The sequence below is a fragment of the Aegilops tauschii genome, unplaced genomic scaffold (assembly GCF_002575655.3).
Source record: "Aegilops tauschii subsp. strangulata cultivar AL8/78 unplaced genomic scaffold, Aet v6.0 ptg000500l_obj, whole genome shotgun sequence".
NCBI classification, from domain to species: Eukaryota; Viridiplantae; Streptophyta; class Magnoliopsida; order Poales; family Poaceae; genus Aegilops; species Aegilops tauschii.
In genome coordinates this window covers 67,649-75,912 of record NW_027332738.1, presented here as the reverse complement: position 1 = coordinate 75,912, position 8,264 = coordinate 67,649, and the positions used below count along the sequence as shown (strand labels likewise).

At 42.2% G+C, this 8,264-nt stretch overlaps 1 long non-coding RNA gene across 2 annotated transcripts; it reads right to left on the bottom strand.

The window, feature by feature from the left end:
* Window positions 1–922: 922 nt before the first annotated feature.
* LOC141031175 (uncharacterized) lies at window positions 923–8,261 on the bottom strand. Of its 2 annotated transcripts, XR_012193232.1 has the most exons (3): window positions 7,023–8,261; window positions 3,545–6,846; window positions 923–2,850 (listed from the first exon to the last, which is right to left on the bottom strand). It is a non-coding gene; the product is annotated as an uncharacterized lncRNA (long non-coding RNA). The 2 variants fall into 2 exon arrangements; XR_012193231.1 differs by having other exon boundaries at window positions 923–6,846.
* Between the last annotated feature and the right edge of the window lie 3 nt (window positions 8,262–8,264).

The window sequence follows — 8,264 nt, the reverse complement described above, 5'->3', positions numbered from 1 at the left end:
AAAATTATTCCGATCAGCCAGCCATAACTCAACAGACCAATCCGAACCCACATTTTCTAAAGTAAAAAAAAATCCCTTGATAGATCAAGATGCCAAAGTGTCGTTTGCCCGACTGCTATGTTCCTATACATGCAGAGCAAATTAATTTTCAAATCAAGGAATTAAGAAAAGGAAGAATATCATGATGTTCGTGGCACTTGCCAGGTCTGCCATGCTACCATGGCATCGTCTTTTTAGTCTCTACCCACATGCCGAGTTGAGAAATAATCTTCAGATATACCCACTGTTAACACACTCACGTACATAATGGCCCTTGGCTGATTGATTTGGCTGGCTGTTAACACAAGCACACAACACACAAAATCAGTCAATAGCCACACGTATGCATTGTTTACTTTATTCCAATTGTGATGCAATCGTGACACCTACACGCCTCGTCCGCTCGCCCGTCACGGTAATTGCCTACTCGCCGCTGGTGCCAATTGCTCGACCTCGCCACCGCCGCTCACCACTCAGTCTCCACCGGCTGCCCATTGCCTCTTGCGCCACCCGCGCGCTCGCTCGGCCCAATGATGTTGATTGGAATGCGGGACCGAAGGTAATCCATGGACAGGTTTTAGTTCTGCTTGGCATCAATCTTTGGTACTTGTCAATCCATCTAACACAAAAAAATCGACTCTCAGACAGAAAAGTGATCTAACTCTATTGATGAGCACAACAGTACATACCATCCCATCATGATGTTGCCATCTCTCACACTTGATGATTACATCTTGTTATTTACAACATGTACACCATCGGGCGATTGCTTTATTAGAAATATATTTACACAATATGATCAGAGCAACATCAAGGAGTCGGATGCTGGTGCACAGATTCTCCTCAAATTCCACATGCAACCCTTGTAGAGAAGAACGACAGATTTTCCTTAGGTGATTTTTGACCGAGCTCCTACAGAAAAATTCAAAGAAATCATGAGGAGCATGGAGCCAGGCAAACTAATCAGAGTAAATCATGAGAGGAGAAGCCTCTCAACCTACTACAGAGAATCGAGTCAACATTAATTCGTGTAAGAATTAAACCGTAATGTAGATCAACAACCCAGCAGTTGATAAAATAACCCTGACACAACCCATTAATACAATATATGGTCACAGGAGTAGATTGAGATTGTGCAGATATCATGATCTACGAACCGTATCTACGAATATTGATTGCAAAGTCACAAACAGAACCTCCTCACATCACAAAACAAATGTTTCATCAACAGAAACTCTAGCGAATGCCAATTGGATTATAGAAGTAAGATAGAGACATCGAAAAAAAGAAAAGATAATTCAAAGAGTATATATTCTATTTTCTTACTTGACATCGCAGAGAATGCAAGTCAAAGATATTGCGATACATCTTACCCTTCTATAAATTGACTGCAAGGCACAATCCCCAGCAAAATATACAGAATGAATTGCTCCTGTGGTCCAAGTATTGCATAAATAGTTATATACAGACTATTCAACAGTGAGCATAAACATGGCATGTACTACCAAAATCCCTTGGATATGGAGCTTAGTCTGCATGTCTATTCGTCTTATTTCCCTAGTACAATGCCCATGCGTTGCCACGGGCCTTTTAATTTTTTTTTGATTGCATACATAAGCATAATGCACTTCCATTTTCACATGTATAGAAAAAAATTACAGTAACAATCGGAAAATGTACTTGATGCAATGTATTTTCATTATTCCACTTCACTTGCATCTCCTAGTAGAACGCCCGTGCGTTGCAACGGGCTATATTGATGACTTCTTTTTTTTACGTCAAAGCACTCTTCTTTTCTTCCATTCTTCCTTCCCCCAATTAAAAATGTTTCTCAGAGTGATATGTGAATGGATAAATTTACAACGATACTAAAATATGAAGGACTAAAACCATATTTATGGAAGAACATATTTCTACAACACATTCGACATGAAACTTATGGTGTTTGATAGATTGGATAAAACACGATGCTAACTTAGCACCAAATCTCATTGATATTTCAAAACATGGTTGTCGTACCATTGTACCTGAAAGATCTGTCTCCCCCTTCCTCGCTCCCTCTCTAGTAGCCGTCCCATGAGCCGGTCGTCATTGTTGCTGTTGATGGCGATGACAACAATGAGGAGGAACACCACAAGAGCTAGATGTTCTTGACCTCTTCCCTATGGTAACTGCCGCCTCTGCATTGGGTGTCGTTCATCAACACCACCGCTGCGCAAGCTACTACTTGTATAGAAAATAAGAAGATAGAAACTTTGTGTGTTGGGTGGGCTTGAATTTGAAATTATAGCCTTATAGGAGGAAAACTTATATGAAATATGCTACAAAAATATCATCTTGTGTTTAAAGCCATGGAAACAAGATCTTTAATAAGGCCATGAGAAGACATGTGCAAAGCAACATAGTACTAAGGTGACTATGCTTTGCCATGGATTCAAGAAAGACATGAAAGTCCAGCTATAGTAATTTTCTCCTACACATTATGTGTAATTTAGACATAGATCTATTCAAGTCCAAAAAGAATAGTGATGAACACTGATTTATCACAATTTTAATCACAACACCTGTTTAAAAGATCCAGGGAGAGAAAGAGATCCATCCGGGGAGCAAGCCTGTGTCGTTTATGATGGCCAAAGTGCAAAAGTAAAAAGGAAAACGACCAGCAACACCACCACAACCCAGTTCTCCTTCTAGCACCGCGTGCAATGAAGAGGGTCTGAGCTTGAAACAACAGCCTCGTTGGGTCTTTTTTGTTGCAGCCGAGATGTAGGGGATTGCAAGCACCCTGCCTAGAGGATTCCAGAATGAAACCTGCAATATATAAAGGCAAACAGAAAATCATTAAAGGCAATCTTAGAGGTGCAAAATCATCAAGCTATGGATGCCCTCATAGAGAGACTTCTTGTCATCAAAACCGACAAGGTACAACTTGCGTACTCACACAGCTCCCACCGTCTAATTTTACTTTTCACCAATCCAAGTTATTTTTAAGGCTTCATTGGTATGCTGCAAAATCACACACATGTATAGAAATTACCATTACAATTTGTGTGGCATTCATAGAAGTTACTCCCTCCGTCCCATAATATAAGAGTGTTTTTGACTCTAGTATAGTGTCAAAAACGCTCTTATATTTTACGACGGAGGGAGTAGAAAAAAATGCTAATCCAGTTTAGCTTGATTGGTTACCTTGGTAAACCCACATGTCATTGAACTTAATTATACCTTTTCTAATTTGGGAAGGAATGGGGAAAACATTTGTAGTCTGCACAGTTGTTATATGTAGATGTATTGTCTACCCAACAAAGGCCTTTTTTAGGAGAAAGGCAGGAGCTTTGCCCAATTCATTAAGAGAGGAAAATAAAATTACAGAATGGCCCTGTTTATGAGGAAAACAAGGCCGAAAACCACGCGATTTAAAAGGGAAAATTGTGCAAAGCCCCGAAAAAAGAAGAGAAACAAAAAAGAAACAACAATTCCGACATCAGCCAACTCGAAACTATACCACCAACTTGCCCACACCCCAGAGATGAGTGGATGAACTCTTCCGAGATGCCTTCAAGAAGGATAACGACGCCCAAGGGTGCCGCCGTTTCCCTCCTTTTCCCGCTAGGATCGGAAATCCTGTATTTTCCATATCCATACAATCGAGTCATTAGGTTTCTGAAATAGTGTAATGGAAAAAGAAGTGCTTCGAATCATTGCTATTTGACTCGGACCTGTTCTGAAAAAGTCGAGGTATTTCGAATTGTTTGTTGACACGGACAAAGTAAGTCGCGGTCATCGACCCCCTTCGAAGACTTAAGATTTCGCCCAGAGTGACCCACAACAGCTGGCAGACCTCAGGAGATGGCCGCCCACACCAACAACCCCCACGGCAACCCTTAAAACCAGCAAGCCATGGTCTAGTGAAGAGGAGGAACTCATCGATGACAACTCCAAAGAGGAGGGAGCTACAACGCCATGGTCGCTGGTATCCTTCAACGCCCATCAAACCAAGACTTTCGTCCTAAGCCCCTCGACCTAACCCAGCCCCGAGGAAGGAACTCAGCCACCGCAGATCGAGAGCAAGCCAAGACCACGCTATACGGGCAGCAGCAAACCATGACCACCAGTTCCGAGAGCCCTTCGATCGATCCGCACGACCAACATGGAGGCGAGTCAACACCAACGCACAACACAACACAACCGAGCCTCAGATACACCACGAAAGCCAAAGCTCACGCAGTAAGCACGGCCTGGACGCAGCCCAACCATGCCCATGTCACAGTATCCAACGGCCAGCCCCATGGCCGGAGCGGACAGATCGGGACCGCCATGATCTGAGCCTTCGAGCCCGCTCCCGGGCAGCTGCCCCAGCAACCGAGTCGCCCACGCCTCCTAGGCCACCCACCTCACCACATCCGCCGACGCAAGAGGCACGACACCGCGCTGGCCGTCGCCCTCCGCTTGCCGCCCGCCCCATGAGCTCCCCAACTCATGGAGGACACAACCGCGGAGAAAAGGAACCGTCCCCGCCGCCGCCCGCTCGGCGACGGTGAGGGGAGGAGGGTGGGGGTCGCCGGGCTTAGGGTCGCCCATGGGGATGGAGTGACATGGGGCTGGTCGGCATTTCACTGTCTAGCTGTTTTATCATTTCCAACAAAGGCCTTTCATGCAATATAATTGGGCTATTAAGTTCTAGTATCGATCATACTGTGAGAACAACAAAAAAGAGCATATTGTATACAACGCCACAATAATGATATCATAGACATACATAAAAGTACATGTTAGTACCTTGAGCATTTTAATCCCTTCCTCGTACGTTAGCTTCAACGTTTTCTCTAGGTACTGTATATAAATTAGAAGAAGTTGAGACAGTAAATTAAGCAAAAGCACACATATAACAACACAAAACAGTAAGGAGTAATGTCTTACCTTCAGAGGTTCAAATGGATACTGCCTATTTATTGTCTCGAGTTCCTTCTGACAATTTTCATTTGGGTGTTTGAATATTGCTACAATTAGCAATCTATGATATCACAAACCTGAAAACAAAAATCAGTACTTGGTCAGCATCGCTTCAATAGACAAACTAAAGAATTATTTCCTCCAAATCTTCCTTGCCTCAAAGTAGTGCTTCTTAATCTCCATTTCTGCATCCAACCCAATAAACTCACACAGATGCCTGTGAGTGTTTGATTTTTCTGATCTAAATACCGGACCAGCCTCAAACACGCGCCCAAAGCCACCACAGATGCTCATTTGCTTGTATGATTGTGGAGACTGCGCTAAACAAGCAGGCTGGTAATTGTACACCAGCTTGAATGGAGATGCACCAAGTTCACTTGATCCACCAATCAACTTTGGACTGTGGATCCCAAGTCCGAGAACAAAAACTCGTTGAAAGTCTGCATGTGTATCCAACAATCATGACATGTACTCCCTATGTAAAGAAATATAAGAGCGTTTAGATCACTTCTTTAGTGATCTAAACACTCTTATATTTCTTTGAGGAGGGATTATGGACCAAAAGAAGAAAATAAACATTGCATGCTACAGAAATGGATAATAAAATGAGATGCCACATGAATGTCACAAAAACATAAGCATAGTTTCGATGCACACTATCTCATGTTGCATGTTAAATACAGGTTTGTGCACGTTGCCTTTTGCTGGTAGATGGAGATACTAAGATGAAAAAATGGTCACACAAAAATTGCTTTTCAAATGTTAATATTACCAAGACTAATCCATGAATAAAATGTATGCAACTATGCACAGTAAAGATACTTAAAATAGTTACTGTACTAAACTCACTGATATAGAGCTATCAAAACCGGAGCCAAAGCTCAAATCTTGAACAACGATCAAAGCAGACTTCAGCCTTGTGGTTGCCGCATAGGCTCACCACACTGACAACACCAACTCTCTTCCGTCTTCTCAGTTTCTTGACAAAAAATGATACTGCTATTTGCACATTAGGGAGTAAATTATGCTTCAAGCATTCCTCAAACCAAATCGGCAATATGTAGGCTTAAAATATCAGCAGGCATCCACACAGATTTCTACAGCTGAAATATAGTGTTGTGATTTGTGTACCCATAATGCAGAATAACCTATTGTTCTATTTGGTGGTTAAATAAATAAATATTATTGTTTTTGGCTAGTGCCGGTAGAGCTACTAAATGATAGTCAGTGTCACTGTATATTTCTAAGAAAGAAAATTATAAGACTTCATTGGTTGTAAATAACGCTAATTGTATTGGTTGCCACCAATGTCGACTTGAAAAGAAAATTATGGAGCTTCAGTTCATATGCATCTAGTCATATAAAAAAATAAGAACACATGCTTCAGCTCCTGTTAGTTCAGTCACAAAAAAAATCACCACCAAAAATCAGAAGACAAAGTATCATTGTTATATTTGTTGACTTGATTGATTACTGTAGGTTAACACAGCCAACTGGAATTAACCTGCAATAGGATAAAAGAAATTAAGATTTGAGACGTGTGTTATAGGGTTCATAGAAGAGAGAAGAGGGAGGTACCATAGCAAATCATTGGTCGCACAGTTTGACATTCAACTTTCCATTTGCCAATGAGACCTCAGGGATTCATATACATAAACGTTGATTGATATATCAGGTCCAACTCCCTGTAACTCATAAAAGTTACTGGGAAGTCAACTAAAAAACAATTCTCAGTAGAAGCAGACGGCTTACCAATAAGGTGGACCAAAGGCCTTTATACAATCCTCTACCACTCTCTTCTCTACAAATTGTAGACAACGTGTGAAAGATGCCCTTGTAATACCTAGTGGTTTTCTGCAGAATTTTATAGACATGAAAGTTTAGCTTACTAAAACCTGTTCCTTTGGTCTGTAAAGCTGCATTGCATGAAAGCGTTAGGTAAAGATGCTCTAAGTTCTAACTGGAAGTTATATTGATTGATTGATTGGCTTAGTGTTATTCACAAATCACAAAAGGAAGAAAATCATCACCTGTGTTGTCAGGTGATTTCGAACAACATCCAATGGGTAAGTTACAGATGCAGGTGTCACTCACGCTAGACCACCACCAAGTAAACATATAGACACTAACATAATTTGGGCCGTCCATTCCGTGAAGCTGCAACTATATTTCGAAATTTATAAACCTATAACAAAAAAAATAGTCACGAGAAATCTTGCAAGTTAACATACTAAAATTCAGTGCTGAACTTTTTGTATCGCTCATATCAATAGAAGCTGATGGCGGAATAAGAAAATCGATGTACAATTTTGACAAGATTGCCTTTCGAATATGCCCAAAACACTTCTTGTCGAACAACCCACAAAGCCATGTGCCATATACTACCCTTCCTTAGAGCTGCAACATCTGAACGCATACCTGCCACCTGTCGGATCAGTATGCCACAAGCTCATACAACAAACTTTATCATCAGCATATGGGTTATGTGACAAAAAAATTACTGTATTCAAGAACATTTTCAAGAGATTGCAATTTTGTAGCTATGAACAGCATATGGTACATACAATGAATCCACAGCCAAGGTTTAAGTTTGGACCATGATTGGACAATACAGCGCAGAGTGTTGTAAATTAACAACAATAATAATAGGCCATGACTGTCAACCAGAGATATATTGTTTGGGGCAATCAATTCAAAGCGAGGGAAGAATATATATATATATCACATTCAGGGAACTAAGTTGATATTATCAGCATCCAATTCCTTTGAAGAATCTATATATGTGCAGTGTGAAGGCAGAAGGAGCACAGCAGCACCATGAAATAGAAGAGAAATATTCCTTCACGCTCACAATCCGTGCACACGAGAACGCGGGAGATAAAAGAGGGGGCGGAAAGCCTATTACCTGCAAGAGGATGGAGAGTGGCGAGGATCGAGATGCAGATCTTGCCGACCACGCCGGCGAGGTGTGCGACGGTGATCCAGCCAAGGAGCCGCTGCGCTTGGCAGGGGAAGGCCCCGCCGACGCCATGGAAGAGGACACGGTGGCCGCCGCCAGTCGACGGCATCGGGGACCTGGCCGATATCAGCAGGGCCTGGATATCACCTCCATCATCCCAGACACGCCTTCATGGTGGGCATCCTCACGGCCCCTTGAAACCGCAGCAGCTTCTCCTTGCATCCCGTCGCCAGATCATAGCAAACTGCACACACGCCCGAATCAGATCAAGATGCGGAAATAACCAAACCAGAAGAAGTGGAGGAGGGATTCG